Here is a 20,997-nt window from a genome sequence, read left to right on the forward strand (position 1 = left end):
CTTGATCTGTAATTTTATGTCTTTCATAAGAGATGGAAATTTTTCAGTGACTGTCTCCTCCATTAGTCTTTCTGCTCCTTTTCCCTTCTTGGACTCCCATAACATGAATAGACCTGCGCCTCGTGTTGTCATTCAATTCCCTGAGACGCTGCTCATATTTTTCCATGCTTTTCCCTATCTTTTCTTTTGTGTGTAGGATTTCAGATATCCTGTCTTTTCTTCTGCTTCTTCAGATCTGCTGTTGGAAATCACCATTGTGTTTTTAATCTCTTCTATTGTGCCTTTTATTCCTATAAGGTCTGCCAGTTGTTTTTTCCAAGCTTTTGAGTTCTTCCTTATAGTTGTTCAATGTCTTCTTTATATCCTTCATTTCTTTTGCCATATCTTCCCTAAACTCATTGATTTGATTTTTGAATTGATTTAACCTGCTTGTTTGAAAATCTTTAATTAGTTGTTTCAACTCTATCTCCTTTAAAGTGTTGTTTGTTCCTTTGATTGGGCCATATCTTAATTTTTCCTAGTATGACTTGTAATTTTTTGCTGGTGTTTGGGCATCTTATTTCCTAGATTGATTTATTCTGGAGGTCATTTTCATTCTTTTACCTAGGGTTTTCTTTTTGCATGGTTTTATTGTCTATCTGTTCTTTGGCATTCAGTTATGTCGTTCTAGACCTCTAGCACAGCTTCTGTTTAACTGGTCATAATTTTTCAGCTCTTGTTTTTCTGGTTTTTGTTGGCTCTACCCCTGTCCACAGTGGTCTACATCAGAGATGGAGGGTAAGCACTAGGCTCAACAGGAAGATTTCTGTTTATAGGTAAAACAAGTCTCTGAGTCCCCATGGTGCTCTGTTTTTTTCACTGGCTCATAAGTCCTGGTTTGTTTTAGGTCACTGCTTTGAGTCATCTGTGTTTCTTAGCCAGCACAGGAGCAGGTTTCCATACAGGAGTTCTAGGCCAGTACCAACTAATTGTTTGGATATATTTTCTGGACAGTGTCTGAAAAAGCCCTGCAATTCCCTTGCACTTTCTTTTCTGTCCAGCAGGTGGAGATGCTCAACAACTTAGTCATCCTCAGAGGCTGCTTGCCTTGCAGCTCATGCTATCTCTGACTGGGAGGGGCTGAAATTGTGGGTTTCCTGTGCTCTCCCTTTGCCAGCCAAAATCTGGCTCAATGTGGGTCTGAATCCCCACTTTATTTGTGGCAACAGATTCCCCCCCCACTTACCCGGTATTTGGCTGACCACCAGGCAGTGATCAGACCGCTGACTGCCGTTTCCTTCAGAGTTGGAGGAAGAGCTTTCCATCCAAGGCTGGAAATACAGACTGTGTCTATGTTTTCTCAGACTCTTTATTTCTCACTGACCTGGGTCTTGAGTTGTCCTCCTCTGTCCCCTGGGTCTCTAAACAGTGGGGGACTCTCTCACTTTTATGAGAGAATTTATATTTTGTGTCCCCAGTGGAAGGGATTGCAGCTTCTATTTCTGTGCTCCACATAGCACAGTGAGGGAGAGGGGAGAGGACTATCTGCTCCAGTACAGAGTTTCCTCTTTTCAATTTGGCAGCTGTAGGGTCTTTCTTCAGTCTTCATTTTCTTCCAGAGCTCTGAAAAATTCAGAATTGTACTAGGTTTTTCATTGAATCCCCTGGGGAGAGATTTTCAATAGCTGTTTCCATCACCATATTGATGACACCACCCCCATGGTTCCCTTTTATGTGATGAATCCATTTTCTCTTGCTGCTTTTGGGATTCTCTGTTTATCTTTGGCATTTGACATTCTGATTAGTATATGCCTCAGAGTAGTTCCATTAGGATTTATTATGTTTGGAGTATGTTATACTTCTTGGACATGTATATTATGTCTTTCATAAGAGCTGGGAAATTTTCAGCTATTATTTCCTCAAATATTTGTTCTGCCCCTTTTCCCTTCTCTTCTCCTTGTGGGACACCTATAATGCATATGTTTGTGTGCTTTGTGCTTTCATTTAAGTCCCTGAGATCCTGTTCCATTTTTCCATTCTTTTCTCAATCTGGTCTTCTGTCTCTTAGATTTCAATTGTCCTATCTTCTAGTTTATAGGTTCTCTCTTCTGCCTGTTCAAATCTACTGTTGTGTGCCTTCAGTGTATTCAGAAGTAATCTCTTCTCTTGTGCCTTTCATTATCATAAGTTCTGTTATGTTTCTTTTCATGCTTTCAAATTCTTCTTTATGATCACCCACTGTCTTGTTTATGTCCTTTATCTCTTTAACTGTATTTTCCTTCATCTCCTTGAATTGATTTAGGAGATTTCTTTGAAATCTCTTTAATTAGTTCCAAATTCTGCATATCCTGAAGTTTTAATTTCTTCCTTTGACTGGACTATAGCTTCCTGTTTCTCAGTATGGCTTGCAATTTTGATGATGTCTAGACATCTGCTTATCTTACTGAATTCACTCTGTAGGTCAATTTCTCTCTCTTTCCTTGGGTTTTATTTTTTATTTTGCCTTTGTGTGGTCTTCTTTGACAGGTGGTTCAACTTATTTTAGACCTTTATAATTGCCCATGTTTAATTGATCAGATTTTCCAGGTCTTCATTTTCTGATTCTTGCCCTGGGTACACAGTGCAATTTTTAAAATTGCACTATTTGTGCAACATTTTTTTATCCCCCAAATAAAAATTCCTTTCCTTTTTTTCCTTCTTTGCAATCTTGATCTGCTCTAGAGCCCCAGAATAGTTTTTTCTTATAGTTTCTGCCTGTCAATTAACTGGTTTTGGAGGAGGAGTGGTTCCTAGAGTCCTCTACTCCACGATCTTGCTCAGAAGTGATTATTGATTTTTTTTACCTTTCTGGAGTGTTTGAAATTTATTTTTTCCATATATATAGTTAATTTATAATTAATAAAATAAAATTCTTATGAAAAAGTCAAAGTGAATAAATGTCATAATGAAAAGTGATTACTCAGGCTTGACATCAAAGCACAAATCACAAAAGGAAAAACTGATAAATTGGATCTTACAAAAATTGAAACCTTTCAGTATTCAAAAATCTTGTTTAGGATGAAAAGACAATTATAGCCTTGGGGAAAACATTTGCAAACCACATTTCTGATGAAGAACTTGTATTAAGAATATATAAAGAACTCTCAAAGCTCAAAGAACTTTCCAAAACTATGAAAATACCAAATAATCCTATTAGAAGACAGGCAAAAGCCATGAATGGGTCTTTTATTGAAGAAGATATATAGGTGGCAAATAAGCACATGAAGAAATGCTAAACATCTTTGGCTATTAGGAAAATGAAAATTGAAACTGCAGCGGGATACCACTATATACCTATCAGAATGGCTAAAATAAAAATTAGTGATAAAACCAACAAAATGCTGGTGGGAATGTAAAATTTATAGATGTTCTAGAAAAGAGTGTGGCATTTTATTACAAAAATAAATATGCAATTAACATAAAAGTCAGCAAATTTACCCTTTCGAATTTATCCCATAAAAGTGAAAATATATTTCCATATATATATATACATACATACATATATATATACACATTAATGTTCACATAGAGGCTTTATTCTTAATAGCCTCAAACTGGAAACAACCCAAACGTCCTTCATTGGGTGAATGGTTAAACAAACTATGATACATCCATTCTATGGAATATTGCTAAGCAATAAAAAGGGAAGAATTATTGATATAGACAACATGCAACATGGATCTCAAGGGAATTATGCTGAGTGAAAAAAAGCCATTCTCAAAAGATTATATGCTATTTGATTCCATTTATAAAACTTTCTTGAAATAGAAAAATTATAGAAATGGTGAACAGATTGGTGGTTTCCAGGATAGAGAGGAGATTTGGGAAGAATATCACTATGACTATAAAAGGGAAGCACAAGGGATTCTTGAGATTAAACTGTTTTGTATCTTGACTATGTGGTGGTCACACGAATCCATTCATGTGATAAAATTACATACAACTATATATACACACAGACACAAGCAAGTACATATAAAACTAGTGGAATCTGAATAAGATCAGTGGATTGTATCAATGCCAACTTCCTGGTTGTGATAATGCACAATGCACAATGTTACCATTGAGGGAAACTCAGTGAGGGGTAAATGGGATCTCTCTATATTGTTTCTTAGAACTGCTTATAAAAAGAAATATTACCCTCTGCCATAATGAATCTACTAGTGAAGTCTGTACATACTATGTTTTGTAGATGCTAATTTGAAGAATGATATCAAATGTCTGATCAGACCAAATGAGAAAGAATTGGGACTGAGATCTCTCCTGAGAGAAATGATCACTGGAAGTTATGAAGGGGATACTGAGATCAGTGGCTGGGGTGTGTGGTCTAGTTGGAGGACACAGTCAAGTACTTTCATGACATAGGTACAGGTTGGTTGGACAGAAGGGCACGGGCAGAAGCTTGGCTGCTGGGTACATTTTCTGTAAGCAGATGAGAAGATGGAATTTGGGGTGCAAGATGTTTATTGGGGATTAACATCTATAAGAGGAAGGCAAAGGACTGAGAGGGATATATCTGTTGAGTGAGTACTGTTTTCAAAATTATCCTGAGTTATATACCCAATGGCTGGTCCTTTAAACTCCCTCTTTGCTCAGAACAGTTGTGGGCCACCCACAGTGGGCATGACCTCAGATGAAGAGGCTTTCTGCAGCTGAGGCAGATCCTAAAAGACCTGATAGCTGGAGGCTGTCTGTTGACTGCATTCCCTATAGCTAGACAGAAAGTCCTAACCTGAGGGATCCAGGCGGTGCATCTTTGTATCTACCACACTTTCAGTGATGAAATTAATATTGCGCTAGAGCAAAGAGTCGAAAGATTAAGATTGGAGAAAGAGACTGGAAGCAAACGTGGGTCTTTTCAACAATACCTTAGTATGTAACTGTCCAACTAAGAATAGCAGGTGTCTGCCCACTGCTCTTTTTTTTTTTTTTTGCATGGGCAGGCACCGGGAATCAACCCGGATTTCTGGCATGACAGGTGAGAAGTCTGCCTGCTGAGCCACCGTGGCCCACCCCCTGCCCTGGTTTTAGGAAGCCTTCTTTCTGGAAGATGATAAAGATGCTGGAAGGCATTGGCTCCTTGCCTCGAGATGAGGATATACAGTGAAAGTGACATAGACTTTGGTCTTCTGTTCTCACCGCCTTAAAATATCCATTCTATGTATTATTTGCAATTGTTAGATTGCTAAGAAGTGCAATTTGAAACACAAATGATTTTATTATTAGAACGGCTATTTTGGCTTTATAGAACAAAGTTTCAGTGCACCTACTTCCTGATTTAAGAGGCAGCCTGCTACCTATCAGTCAGTTACAGAAAATGTTGACAAAGTCTCACACTGAACTGATTTCACCCTCCATTTGAGCAACATGATATTTTATAGATACGGGAAGCTGCTGTTTATCTTCCACTTAGGACTCTCCCAATGCATTCATAAGGAGATGGTTAGAACTGACATGTAACACAGGAAAGCTCTTCAAAGGAGCATGTTAGCACTTCCTTATTCCTCCTGAATAGAACCTGAAAAAAGCTATTGTTACATTTCTTATGGAGTTCCCCAATGCCTCTTATAAATGAGCCATATTTAGTTTTAAACAAATTTCCTTCAGTAAACAGTATATTTCCCTGATTTTCATCTCTCTTGGTGAGCTTCCATAAAACTTGGAAGTGAATTAGTGTGCAATTTGCATCCAAATCTTAGCCAAGGGGATGTGGTTTATTATAATACATGGTACTCCTAATTATTGAACAGCCCAAGAAAACTCGGCCCAGTGTGCATCTGTTCCTGCTTGACCACACTGCCAAACATAATTTGGCAAGCACAGAAATGTACATTGAGCAGACCTACATTCTAATTTGCATTAGAGTTTGTGGTAATTATATGAAAGCTATAACTGAACAAGCTTGTCCTCCCTTTTTAGATCACTTCATTTCTTAAAAATAAACAAGAAGCAAATACCCCAAAGAATTTCTCTTTTTATGTGTCTTGAGGTTTCTCAGTGTGATTTAATCATTGCCCAAGTGTTAGTTCTGCTTATACTTGAAGAGAAAACCTCTTTTGCACATATTTCATGCAGACTTTCTTTTATTATCCTTGATCTCTGTGGGTTGACTGTGCATGTTTCAATGTACATTTGATATCATTACTCAAGAGGGTGAATTAGGCTACTGCTGACCAGGTATCTATACTATTTGGGAATTTGCATCTAAGAATCAATAAATATGTCCATCCCCAAATTGTTATAAGTGGCAATACAGAATCATAGAAAGAGCTCTAGATTAGAAATCTGAGGGTTTCTGTTGAGTTATTATATTCATTGGGTGACCTTGAATAAATCACTTAATTTCTCTGAGTCTCAGTTTTTCTATATATAAAATGGGGATATTGATATCTGCTTTATCTACATTACATAGTTAAGATGGATGCCAGCTGGATAACAATGATATTTAAAGTGTTTTGGTAGAAAAAGCAAAACAGACAATGTTGCTTAAAAATGATATTATTATTAGGTATTATTAGGTTTATCAATGCATACTCAAAGCCTCTAGCAAATAATATGGTGGCATACTGTGTGGTCTACCCACAGAGACCACAAGGGAATCTGAAAGTCCAGCCAGGGAGGGGGTTCTAGGTGTTGGAGGTGATTATGGTCCACATTCTCTAGAACCGCACTTTTCAGTGTGGTAGACACTAGCCACATGTAGCCATTGAACATTGGAAAGGTGCCTAATCCAAAATGAGTATGCTTAAGTTTAAAACATGCACCAGATTTCAGATTCAGTATGAAAAAAGAAAAATCTAAAGCATCTCATGAATATTTTTATGATGATTATTTTCAGTATATTTACTGTGATATATTATCAAAATAATTGCATCTGTTTCTTTTTACTGCTATAATGCAGCTACTAGAAAATTTAAAATTACATAGGCAGCTCCTATTTTATTACTATTAGACAGTAGTACCATAGGGCATGGAGCTAAAGGATATCAGAAAGATCATATCCAGGGCTGAAGCCAGAGTCTGGAACTAAGCAGGCAATTGAAACACAAACCAAGTACAAAGTAAATAGGGTAGAGACAGAGAATACCAAGCCAGAGCTAGTGGGCTTGGAAGAGTGGATAGGAAATGAAGGTTAAAGAAATTTTCTGGAACATGCACTGGAAGTGCAGTTATTTGTGGATGGAAAAGGAGCTGTTAAGGGTACCAGTGAGTTCAGACATACCAACACTATTCTTCAAAACAATTATATTTAATAAAACCACAAGAGTTTAGGGTCTTCAGGAGATGTATACTATTTTTGTGCTTGAGTATTTTGGTTATTTTTGTATTTATCCTTTAAATATCAAAGCTAAGAAAAAAATGAAGCATTTCATATGGAAATATTTCTTAAAATATATTAGAAACGTTTGATTTCTACAGAATAAAGTCAACATAATTTTTGTGAAATCCTATATTATCATGGATACACATTATAGTGTTCAATAATATATTAATGATCCATATAATATTTCGGGCTTTCATTTGCTGGGGGCTTACTAGGCCTCAGTGAGACTATGGATCAGGTTATGTCTCTTTTTACATCTCTCATGCTTTCTCTTCCTGCACACCAGCACACCCTCATGTTCTCAACGTATCTGCAAATAATAATCTTCATCCATGTTTTCTCTTCCTGCACACCAGCGCACCCTCATGTTCTCAACGTTTCTGCAAATAATAATCTTCATCTGTTAATTTGTTATATTTAGTCTGAGGTAGAACTGAACATTGGAAGAATCAGTCTTTGAACTGGAGAGAAAACAAATATAAATATGTTCAAAGTGAGAACCTGAGGGTTCTCCCCTGTGAATATGTTCTGATGATGGATTCTGAGACATTTTGCTTAATCACAGGCATTTACTTTGTTTTGTTTCAATATTGTGAGCTGTGATCTAGCTTGTTTGCCTGAGAGCCAAAGTTTCAAGTATCTGAGATTTAAACATGATAAATTTCACTGTGACATAGGGACAGAAGTAATGGACTTGTTCTGGCTTGCTAAACAAAAACGCATCCTTTTGCATTTGGAAGGGACATAATGCTTTCAGCTTGTTGAGATCCAACACTAAACTATCTCTTCTAGAGCATCAGACTCATGTATCAATTTAAAACTCAGATGTCTTCTATTATTTCCTATGCCTCTTCTTCACATGGTATTCTGTGCAAAGTAATTGAAAAGTTAATGGTGGAAGAAATAAGAGCAAACTGACTTTGCTAAATGCTTAGTCTTGTTACTTCATAAGCTTATTTGACTATAGTACTTTGTTATACTTAATTATGCAAACTATATGAAATATTCATATTAAGCAAGGTAGAAATTTCTGGTTGGGTCTTTTGGCCTGAATTGAAATTTCTGTCTACTTTATCATTTTAATCATCAATTGTATGTTTAGTGAGCACAATGGTATTTCATCTAAACTTTATGATAACCAAATTATGGGTTTAACCACAACAGATTAACTGAAATTTGTACAAAAATTTTCCAATACCCAACATACTCTCTGTGAAACTTGAACTTGGAGATGATATGACTAATAGTTGAGTCTTAAGGACAGCCAGTTTGCTATCACTAGGAAATGCCCCTTTTAGTTCCTAGGGCTGTGATCCCTGTGAGGTGGCAGTATAGATGCAATCCCAAGAGGCAGTGCAACTGGAGTTAAGAGCATGAGAGTCTGGAGCAATTCTGGGCTTGGATATGCAATAGCTACATGAGCCTTTCCATTCTAAGCTCTTCCCTAATCATCTGTAACATACAGGAGACACCTAATATGCCAATGTGATGACTACATGAGACAATGAACATGAATTCTCTGGCATTTAGTTAGAGTAGCTATTGCTATTGTTGTATTTAGGTTCAGTGACAGGTCTTAAAGTAGAGGCAAGATACAAGATACATAAGCATTTCTCTATAGGTATTTGCTCCTGAGATAGTCATATCACTATACATGTTTGCTGATACTGTGCTTTAGACTGATTCAAATGAGAATGGGGGTGGCCAACATTATAGAAAGGTATGTTATGACCTCTGATGGAAATCAATGACAGTATTCATAATGGGAACCCCTACAAATAATTGATAAAATTTCACACCAGAAGATAGACCATTGATTTTGCCAGTATAGAAAGCCACATATTCATTTGCCAATAAAGAATATGAGTAGGAACAACCCACTACTTTTTAAAGGAATATTACTTGCTTAGTAAAAATGATCAGTAAACTTTCTGTCATCGTTCTTTATCTTTCACTTCTTAATCTTACCATCAACACTAAGGATATAGTTGCCAAAATTAAAAAAGACATTTTTTACCGTAAATCCAGTGAGACACATATTGAACTATTTTCAATATCTTGGATTATTCTCAGATTAAAACCTATCATTGTTAGCATTATTATTTTTAATATATATTGAGTTCCTTCTATCAGTGTCTGATCTTATTTAGTCTTCACAGTACATTTTTTAGTATCTCCACTTATCAGATGAAGAAATTAAGGCACAGAGGAATGATAAAATTGCATTAATTTTAAGAGCTAGTAAAAGGGAGAGACAATATTTCAAACCAGGCAGGTTGCTTTTAATTATCACCCAAGAGTAAAATAATTCTGAGAGCTGTTTTAGCTTAAACAATCATGAGGAGACTGTCTATAAAACATACCCAAAAGAGATAACTGCATTATTAATTATTTTACTTTACGTAACACATAGGCTTCCCTAATTAGTTTAACACAAACTCATCCTCACAGTGTTTTCCAAAGCCATGGAATACCTACATTTAGATTTCAATTCACTTTTGTGTTATTTGTATTTAGAGTATTTATTGTATCTGAAAATCTAAATGGATACAAATACTATCCAAAGAGCAAGGGTATTTCCCAAAGAGTCTTTATATCATTTTATTATTATTTTTATATCATTTTAGATGAGCTTTTTGTGGGGTTTACACCAAGCATAGCAGATCTTTCTCTTAGATTGGGTGTAACTGTAATTCATCTGTTGATAACACTAATTTTAACTAATCTATCATACGTCCAAATTCTTTGATGTCATCGAAAGTGATCCATATATCAAAGCATTTTGAAAACAGCCACTATACATTTAGATATAACATTATTTTGAACTTCTAATTTCCTTACCCATATAATTCCTAGGTAAAGGTGTCTGGGTTTCAATTTAAGGCTTCCATACTCACTCACTTAGACTCTCTGAGGCTCCAGAATCATCAGATTCTTATTAAGAAATGTTTATCCCTCTGTTCAGTGAGGCATATAGTTATGCAAACAGATGGTATGAGTTTGGATGGTGGTGTGAGGACCTGAGACCTTGAGGGAGTAAGATTTATCCTTGCCTGATACTCTATTAATTCCAGTAAGCTTCTTAAGTGTAAGAACTTAGGTCTTATTTAACTCTGTATCCCAATCTTCGAGCCATTGTAGATGCAATAAATGTTCATAGAATTGAATTCTCAGTGGTGACGCCATTGATGTGGTTGTGGCAGGGGAAATTGAAACTGCCTCCAACACCTGCCTCACACACTGGCCACTTCCTAGCTTTCATTTCTTGTATCCTGCACAGGGTACAGGGATAGGGGTTCTGTTTTTGTTTAGAATAAGGTGTTTATACTCTATGGGGGTACTATAAAAAGAGTACTACCCACTATTTGAATTAGGTAACAAGGGGGTTTGGGAAACATTTTTAGTTGTTTTTCACATATTACCTCACACTCTTCTCCCACCCCACACACTCTAATATGTGGCAAAGAGACATCAAGGCACATCAAGTCCCCAAAAATATCAGGTGGGGATCTCATAGCTATTAAGAGAAATGTGAACAATAAAATTCCAATTTGTGCTATTATTATTTCTACCAACAATGACGCTTTATTTCTATTTTGAATTTATATTAAAGACTTATATTGCTAAAGTTGACAGGACTTCCAGTTATTCACAATGTATTATGTTCCCGGTCACACCATTTTGACATTAACTCTTTGTCCTGTATATATAGACAGTATTTTATGGTGCTATAAAATCTATACTTGAGAGACAGTGAAGTCTAGATTACTTAGGGTCAAATTCTATTCTTAGCCCTATGAGAGTTTAGAAATTTGAGATGAAAGAGGCTGAAATTTTGGATTTGATAGCACTCAGCAATACTCTGCAATGAAATCAGCTTTCCTTTGTGAAGCCCAAAAGTAAACACTAATATCTGAATCTTATACAGAATCTAATATCAAAGTAATACTTAGACTGGGCTTGAGGCTGAAAGGCAGAGAGGAAGAGAAATACTACTTTATACACAGACTGTAACACTCTAGCATTTCACGTATTTCCTGGAAGACTTATTTAATCCACCCTGTCATGTGCTGACGTTTAATAAACACCTCATTCCTCTCCAGGTATTTTTAACAGTGAGCTGCAGTATAGTAAATCCCCGGCCAGTTAACGGCATTGAAATGACCAGACATTTATAAAGCTTCCCTCTTCAAGAATAAGGTTAATGGAAAGAGTTTTTAAAATGTGATTTTCTTCATTCGGTTGGCTGTTATCAAGTGCATGCACAATATATGTTGCTTCCCATGAGGAAACCTTTCTTTTGCTGTGATATTAATGATGCTTCTATAATGTTAGGCATATGTTTACATTTGAATGACACATTACTCATTACTCTCTTTTATTGGCTTTTATTTTTCGGAGGAATCTTTTTCAGATTAACACAAAAATGTGCCTTGCTGCGCTTAGCACAAATCCTCAAAGAATGCTAATGCTTTACAAATTTGTTGGCTAGTGCATAACCTACAAAGAATATCTGCCACATCGGACGAACTCCATCTCAGCTCAGGAAGCCACATAGCAATCATCTATCAGATCTGACATTGGAGGTATCCATGCGGCCCTTCCCAGCACACACCCTGCCTTTAAAGGTCTTCCCATCGCTGTTATTGGTCTCACAGATGATGGAGTATGACACTCCATAAACAATGAGCTAGGCCTTTTGTAGGCTGCTTTGCTTTTCTTGGCTTCAAACTGCCACTGAATGTCAAATCAATTTGGCTCTCATTAGAACAGCTTTATATGTGCAAATGTATTTGGGTCTGGTTGCCACTTTTTTTTTTTTCTTCTATTTTTTCTCCTTTCCATTCCTCCTCTTCTCTTTGAGATGATGTAATTTTCTATAATCCATGCCAACACCTGTTTCTTTAAGGGAGAGAGGAGAGAAAAAAAGAAGAGAAAGAAGAGTGAGAGAAAAAGCTTGAGCGTGTTGCTCTTTATCACAATCAGCACGAACACCAGGCTGGCACATTATGGCTCAAGTTTCCCCAGAACAAAGAGAAAATGCCTTGTTGTCATGAGATTGTACATCACAGGGCCCAGATAAAGTCAGGAGTCTATGCAAACCTTGGTTCCTGACGTCTGGAGAGACGGCTGTCGAGATAGAGCAAGGTGTGTAAGCTGGTTTTATTGATAAGTAATGAAGCCAGCAATAAATCTGATGCAGTGCTTAAGGAAGTCTGAGCTAGAGGACCATGCTTGATGGAAGACTGTTTTTCTCTGGAGGTGGGAGAAATAGAGAGCTATACCCAAGGGAATAGCGCAGACTTAAAGAGACATTAGGAAGCTGAAAGATGAACAGACAGTTGGAAACAGACAGATGAAAAGACAAACTAGAGTCTGGCCAGTCGCTTTATGCTGACCTATATGTGCTTTTCAGTTTATATGAGAGTATGTTCCCTCTGAGACGTGAACTTTGCAATCTTGCATTCAAATAAGCCATTTTATTCCTACTAATAAAATGCGTATGCTACGTGATTGCTGTTCAAAGAAATGTGAGCAGCTGGATCTTTGATTACACTTTGACTACAATGATACATGCTCTTGTATTTATTTACATTTGAGAAATATACAGTATGGTGGGTTGAGTTTAAAGTCAGAGACCCAGCTAATTATTACAGTACTTACTTAATATTGTATTATGCTCTGCCGTCTGAGAAATTCAGCTGTTTCAGAGTACCTGAATATATATTTGCTTACACACATAGTCATTCATTTATTGAGCATCTATTATATGCACTGTCCTAAAGTGCTTGAGATATATTCTTGAACAAAACTTAAAACAATCTCTGCCCTTGTGGGGCCTATATTCTAGTTTGGGGACCCGGAAAATCAATACTGAACTTAACAAATAATTTAATTACAGAATCTGTTAAAAAGTGATAACTGCTATGGGACAAAGACAAACAAACAAAGAAAAAAACCAAGCAGAGTAAAGGAGATTAAAATGCTGGGCTGAGCTTAGTTAAAACTTTTAACTGTGGGGGAGGTATCAGTATAGATATTAGTGGGAACATGACTTTTGAACAAAGACTTGCAGGAGGTAAGGTGGTGAGTTATCTGGGTCTCTGGGAAGGAGTGTACCAGGGGAGGAGGGAACAGGCAGTGCAGTGGCTCTGACGTGGGAGCAGGACTGAAATGCGTATAAGGCAGGGTGGTTGAAGTAGCATGAACTGGAGAAAGAACAGGGGTAAGGTGGTCAGAGAGGTAAAGGAGGCGGGCCTAGAAAATTGTGACCCTTGTAAATCATTAGAAAGTTAAAGATTTTGTACTTTGAGTGAACTGAGGATTTGTTGGAGGGTTTTGAGCTGAAGAAATATATGATGTGACTTCTTACGCATTCATTTCTGTTTATGAGTGTGTTTGCTAAGATTGTAAGCAGTTTGGAGTTGGAGTTTATCAGAAATCCTGATGTATGAAGAGGAGTTAGATCTGGAGTCTTTAAACCTTTTCATGGACTTCTAGGAAGAAATTTTAATAGGGATGAAAACCAAATCTGTATCAGCAGAGCTTTCTTAGGATGTCAAAGCCAAAATCTTGCTGGGTGAACTGCTGGAGAAGTAACTGAAAAATTATAAGTAATGATCTGTTTAGGATCTCAGAAACAGGAGCACAGGGTTGATGTAGACCCAAGAAAATTAAAGTAAAATTAATCTTCCTGTATAACACACATTGCAGCCAGAGAGATGTAGATTTATATTCCAGTTTTGCTACAAGCTGTGTGATATTAGGCCAGTTAATTAATATCTTTGACCCTTTGTTTTCTCATCTGTGAAATGGATATAATAGTAACAGCTCCCTTGAATAGTTGTTTTGAGGATTAAATTACATACCTATGTGTGTACTTAGTATAAAGTATATGCTTAACACATTGTAGTTTTCTTTCTTTTTCTTCTCCACAGATTCATCTCAACAAATATTTTCAAATTTTTTGGGAGCTATCAGTGACAGATTTTAATGTTAGGGAGAAAAGCCCAATGGAAGAGAAGATACCTGACTGAATCAGGCTCCCAGGAAGGTTTGGACAGATTCACTCACCTGTACATTTTTGGATATCACAAATTGTAAAAATGACAATGCCATGAAATATATCAAGAAACCGTAAACAGTGGGTGGGGTTCCTTTGGTGGATATCCATCTGATCATTTCATAGACTGCTTCTAATTCAACTCAGCGAACGTTTATTAAATGTGACTGTGTGGGCGCCGAAGTAGGATAAAGCATTGTCCCTGCCCTGCAGAAACTTCTGGTTTGTGGAAGAATTTCCAGTCAAATGCAATGATCTGATTCTTTCCCCTCAAAAACAGAGTTTAAATTCATGAATTTTTCCTGTTCTGATTAATAATGCTACTGTCCACCCCTTCTAGAAATATTTATTTTATTTCCTTGGTTGGCAAGTCACTGATAGAATATAAATGAGCAGGTATTAAGGGATGACGAAGGAGCTCCACTGTGATCTCAATGCAAAGTTGCAATGTTCACTGTTCTCCAGAAGGTTATGTATCGAGGCCAGTGTATCTATACTCAAGGGTAGTGTTCCGAGGTTGGGGTGGGATGGGGGTCGGGGCTAGAGTTAAAAGACTTATTCTGTCACTGACAGTGAAGTGCAACATACTTTAATGCACTGTTTTTCTGAAGCTACAAGCTCAAACGTGCTAGTTACGTTAATAATACTGAAGAGGTAAAAATGAGGTGAAACTTTAAAGCCCTGAAGATTCTTAAAAATAGTCTTTGAAATACAGAAAAAAAGAACAGAAAAATTCGTCTAAATTCCTGGGTCCCACAAATGAGATTTTTAGTAGTGGCAAGTAAAGCATATTGATTGGCACCAAAGTATAAGATCTTTGTCACCATCTGCTTCCTGATTGTGTCAGCAAGTATTTTTTCCCCATGAGAGTGTGAGAATACACCATAGCCTAAAAGTATCAAAGTGTCAATTATGCACCACATTTAAAAGTTGGAAGCCCAGTTCATGAAAGTTGGTGACAAAAGTCCTGATTCCCATTTCTTTCCAAAGTGAAATCCTTGCACTTCATTCTCTCTGCAACCTACAAAAAGATCGATGGCTGGATGGCACAGTGAGGTGGGGAAATGTTGCAGAAGAAGAGGTAAGAAAAATGTCATCTTAGATGAATATTTATTGAAAGCCTCCTTTATGCAAGTCACTTTGATAGTATATGAAATTATTATGAGTGCTATTTGCAAATAACAAATTTTAGCAAGTATGGGGAGACAGGGAAGGAAAATGAAATGGAGGGAGAAAGGACACAGCAAGAGAGAAGGAAGAAGAGAAGGAAGAAGGGTAAACAGGGGAGTATTTGGGAGTCTTGGCTAGAAAAAGTAACACAGGAGACACTAATGGAACTAGTTGAAAAATTAGGACAGAAACAATGTAGGGTGGAAAGGGTAGGATTTTCAGAAAGATACAAAGCCCAACATTTTCAGGCTGAAATCAAGATTAAATACATCCCGCTTCCCTTTTAATCTAGAAATTTTCTGTTGTGTAAGCTTGACTTGTGATACCTTTTTTTATTGTGCTTTTCATTGTGATCACTGCCACTGTTAAACATCTAGTGGTTAATTATCCTGCCTTTCTTTGAGTTCCTGCACATGTCACCCTGGGTTCTTCACAGTGAGAGGAAACCCCTTCCTCTCTATCTACCCCAGTTATTTTTTAATGTGCTTCCCCTGTAGGTAGAAGCAGGTGAGGTACCAATTTTGACATTCTGTCTTTCTCAAGAGAGTTAAAATAAGGTACCGAGGCCAATCTTGCACAACTGGAAGAATAACCTAAGTTCAGGTCAGGTGGTCACGGATAACAGTTGCCAGTTAAAAGATGGGGATTGAAAGATAGTTATCTCTTCCTTTTGTGGTAAACCCTTGTGAGTTGTTCCTCTGGGTTGACCCAAATCCTTTATATTGGAGATGGGAATCCTGGACTCCCATAGCACTCTCAGTGTCTAACATGAAAACACAACATCAAAAACACAAGGATTTGTGCTCTAATCAAGGAGTGTAAGGAGATAAACCGACACTGAGACAGAGGCCTCTGTGAAACAGTCAAGAGCTTGTGCTAAACAAACAAATGCATGCCACTCAGCTTTCCTTTACTTTACCATCACCTGAGTTGTCTGCGGCAAGAGACACATCTCTGAGAAGTGGCAGAACACCTTACTTGATGAAAGGAATAGCTTGGAACCCCAACTAGCCATGCCCCCAGCTAAAGACTTTGGGTCAGGGCTTCAGATGTGCCAGGGGAGTAAATGGCCCAGTTCTCTATTCAGGCTTGAAAAGAGGGCATTTGAACCTGTCCAATGAATCTTTCAGGACACCCTCAAATCATATATATCCATAATTAAAGTTATATTCCTCTGAAGTTACTTTCCATACATGGAGTTTGGAAACATGAGATAGCTCAGTAATCTGTGGGTTCAATTTGCATTTGAATACACTGTTGTATGAGGAAGAGAGTATAAAGAGCTCTTAACCTATATCAGAGAAATATCAGAAAAATATCAGATCCATCAAAAAACACAATCATTCATTCATTCATTCAACGAAATTAAACTGAGCACCTACTGTTTGCAGGATGTAAAGCACTAAGTATATAATGCTAGATAGATCACTTTGGGACTTATATCTTACTGAAGGAGAGAACAAATAAGCTAAGGTTAATAAAACAATATCATATTATAAAAATGTTACAAAGGAAATAAACAAGGAACCTAGATAGGGTGAGAGATGACGGTAGTAGTATAAGGGGTAATGGTAAGTGTACCTGAACTGAAAATGAGATATTGCTCTTCATTACAAATATTTTTAATGACATACCCTTGCTTACTCAATAAATGCCTTAGATTGAAAATCAGTGATCTGACAATATTTTACCTTACCTTCTTCGTCTTCTACTAATTGTTCTGATTACGTATTGTGATTGAGATGAATGGAGTTACTTGTTTTCTCATATATACCTGTCTGAGGGTATATGTCCTGTCTCAGTGTCCCCATTCATGGTGCCCCCTGCTCAATCTGTACTTCTTCAGGACTTCTGGATGCCAAAGCCTTTTGTATTTCAAGGCCCAACTTTGATGTCATCTCCTTCAGTACTCTTAGCATGAGTCTCTGAGCTCCCTCTTTCTGTCTCTCACATATGCAACGGTTTCATTCTTCCTGTTTTATGCATTCTTGTGTAATTATTTATTTTCATTTCCTGTTTTTCTTTCTAATTTATAAATTACATGAAACAGTGTCTCCCACAAAAATGTAAAATTTCCTGCTGTCTAGGAAGCATTCAACAAATATTCTTTAAATAAAAAGTAAACAGGGGATGCAAGGATAGGTCAGTGGTAGAATTCTCACCTGCCATGTGGGAGACCCAGGTTTGATTCCCAATCCATGCACTTTCCCAAAAAACAAGCAAATACAAATTAAATAAATGGTGCTGCATAACAGGATACTCACATGGAAAAATAATGAAATGTGACTCTGCCATACAGCATACAGAAAAAAAAAGAAAGAAAGAAAAGTAAAGTAAACCAAGTCCAATTGACAGAAAGCTGGGCAGGTTGAAATCACAGAAATTTTGCTTATAGACACTGTCTTAATTCGTGTCCTACATAAAGTAAATCCTGTGATAAGGATTGGGTACAATGAGCTCATTTGGAAGGTTATCTCAGGAAGCATTGTGAAGGTGAGGAAGTGAGAGATGGAAGAAAAGGATGCCAATAAAAGATATATTAATGAGTACGATACCACTGTGGGCAATTGGGGTTCAGTCTTACTAGGGCCCCTTTTAGAGACTGTGTAGAATACACTTCAGATTTCTTCTGAAGTGTGAGGAAGGGTGAGGATACATCCCTCATTGTTAAAAATTGTCCTGGGATGTTGAACAATGTGTTTACCTGTGGAGTTGCTGTATGGTGTGTTGAGGGAACACAAACTCAGGAACAAATGGATATTTTCAACAAATGACTTATTATTTATACAACCAAAGGATCCAAAGAGCAGGGGAAGAGGTCTCATTGTCCAGTTCCCTGGAGAGGCCAACTGCTGCAGGCAGGGCTGGTGGATGGTGGCTCTGCACACATTGTTTGCATTGGAGATGAGGAATGCCTGTGCTGCCTGAGGCTGGGTATTTATACGCCCTGGGAGGAGTCGGCCTTGCCACTGAGCAAAAAACATGTATCAAGCAACCTCTCTTATCATGTACCTGATAAGAAATTAGCGCTGCTTATTCCTGGTTTTGGATTCAAGGTATGATCAGTCCTTTCCATTAGACTTAACATCTTCCCATGATGCAGAATGGAAGCAAAACGAAATATCTGCACACAAAGAAAAGGAGGGGGAGATGCAAGGGCTGAGAGAAGACTATAGCATCCGTGACTTCCCCAGCATTATCTGGTGTTTTTCTATTTGCTACGGCTTCTCTTCCATGACTATTTTCTCATTCTCAAATAACTGGGTCTGGTGAGAGGCTGTCTGACAACTTAGTGGTTCACCTCACCCTCTTAGGGAGATGGGGTCAGGAGGGATTAAGAATAAACCCTAAATTGTGTAAGAGTCTTTGAGTATATATTTGTACTCTTTGGCTTAGCTTTTTGCTTTGTATTTTCCCACAACGATTCTCTGAAAGGTTTATATAGTTTCCCTGTGATAGAAGAGCCCGTTAAAATTCCTAAATGATGGTGCCTGACGGTTCCATCCTCAAATGAAACAGAGTTCTTTAAGAAAATGGTTTTGAAATACTGCCTATGTGAATGTGACAATAGTGCCTGAGGTTGACAGGAGAAGTACAGTTGATATGCCGGGCCTCCTGGGGAAGAAGTTACTTTTCCCCAGGGTTCCTTAACATAGCAGGAATTCAACCCAAAGCCTAGAAAGAAGGCATTCAACAAGTTAGAACTCTCATCCAGTTGAACCCAATGTCTATAAAAGAGATTATGTTCAATTCCTGTTTTTGTTCCTGGAAAGCAAGCATTTGATCCTTGAATAGCATGCTTGGATGAGATGCTTCAAGGAGGGGCAAGTGTCCATCATGTTAAATCTAAGATGTCCTACAGAGACCCTGGGGTCTTTGCATTGGCTGTTATACAAGCTCTTATGCTTGATCCAGCCCTCCTTAAGGGAGAGTATTTCAAGGCCTCTGAAGAGATCATTGGAAGTATGGAGAGTGCAAAGGCTATTATGGTGTTAATTACATTTCAATAAAAACATCTCCAGCTGTGAATGACAATAAAAGAAATTGTTGCAGATAAACTTAGCAAAGGAGACTGACTCTAGTTTTAAGATATTGATCCTGCCTTGGGTCAGAAGAGTTTTGCCTGACAAAAAGTTGTGGAAGTTCCAGCTGCCTACAAAGAGGACATAGTCCCTAAGGTGGTAACTTTTCATTGTTAACGATTATAAAAGAATAGGAAAAGCTTCCCGAAGAATGAGTTTTTGGTAAGGTTTACCCACAATCAGGTACTTAGCCATGAATGCAGTATCAAAGGGGACTCACAGATGATATATTTTCCTCCTAGACCCCAACACATCCCAGTTTACAGAATGAGAAAAATTTATAATTCATAATCACTATAAGTTTGTCAAAAATGTATGAACTCAGCTCCATAAATTTGAAACAAATAATTGATCCATTTATTTGATGACAGTATAAAAATATCATAATTGTCTCTATTAAGTTAGGAAATAAAAACACAGAAAAACTATGAATTCTGGATGAGATTGGACTCTTCACCAGTTCCTAATGACTAAGAGGTAAGAGAAAGAATTATGGCCTAAATCATCCTAAATTCAATCACCCTCGGAGTTGATGCTTTGTGCCTATGCTTTTTACTACTACATTCACTGATAGCCACAATCCACAAGGAAATATTTTGCCTATTTGCACCAGATTGGCTGAGTGGCACTACTGAGAAACCTTAATTTATTTCATGCTTACTCTTGATGTTTATGGCAAATCTACATGTGTCCATACCTTCCTCAAGGAGCCATGCAGAACTTTAAAGATAAATCCCATTTAAAAAATCTTTGTATTCCTTTTATTGCTTCATTTATATTCCAAAATTTTCTAAGTGAAAATATTGCCATATCCCTATGTCATTTATTAATTTTATTTTTAAATGATCATATAGTGTTTTAGTTTCCTGACTGCTAAAAAAAATACCATACAATGGGATAATTTAAACAATGGGGATTTATTGGTTTACAGTTTTGAGGCTGGAAAACCAAAATTAAGACATAATCAGGGCAATGCTTTATCTTAGAAGACTGTGGCATTCTGGGTCTGACTGCTGGCCACCCTTGGTCCTTGGCTTTTCTATCACATGGCAATGCACATGGTGGCCTTTCTTGGCTTCTCCTTTTTCTTCTGGGTTCCACTGACTTCCAGCAAGGTTCTTGGTCCCTGTGATTTTTCTCCCTGCATGTCTAAATATCATTTTGCTTATAATGGAATTTTTCACTGAGGTTCTGTTGACTTCCAGCTTCTGGTTTCTCCTTGTGACTTTCTCCTTGTGTGTCTGAATTTCATTCTGCTTATAAAGGATTCTAGTAATAGGATTAAGACCCATATTGATTTAGTTGGGCCAAAATTATCTGGGAATTAACTTTATCAAAAG

General features: G+C 37.4%; 1 long non-coding RNA gene across 1 annotated transcript in view; it reads left to right on the forward strand.

Moving 5' to 3' along the window:
• Positions 1–14,911, forward strand: part of LOC143655881 (uncharacterized) — a 109,822-nt gene extending 94,911 nt beyond the window's left edge. The window contains exons 3-4 of the long non-coding RNA XR_013162328.1: positions 12,252–12,490; positions 14,281–14,911. This is a non-coding gene — a long non-coding RNA (uncharacterized LOC143655881). The remainder of the gene's footprint in view (positions 1–12,251; positions 12,491–14,280) is intronic.
• Positions 14,912–20,997: the final 6,086 nt, after the last annotated feature.

Source organism: Tamandua tetradactyla, chromosome 14 (genome assembly GCF_023851605.1).
Source record: "Tamandua tetradactyla isolate mTamTet1 chromosome 14, mTamTet1.pri, whole genome shotgun sequence".
In the NCBI taxonomy this organism is placed as follows: domain Eukaryota; kingdom Metazoa; phylum Chordata; class Mammalia; order Pilosa; family Myrmecophagidae; genus Tamandua; species Tamandua tetradactyla.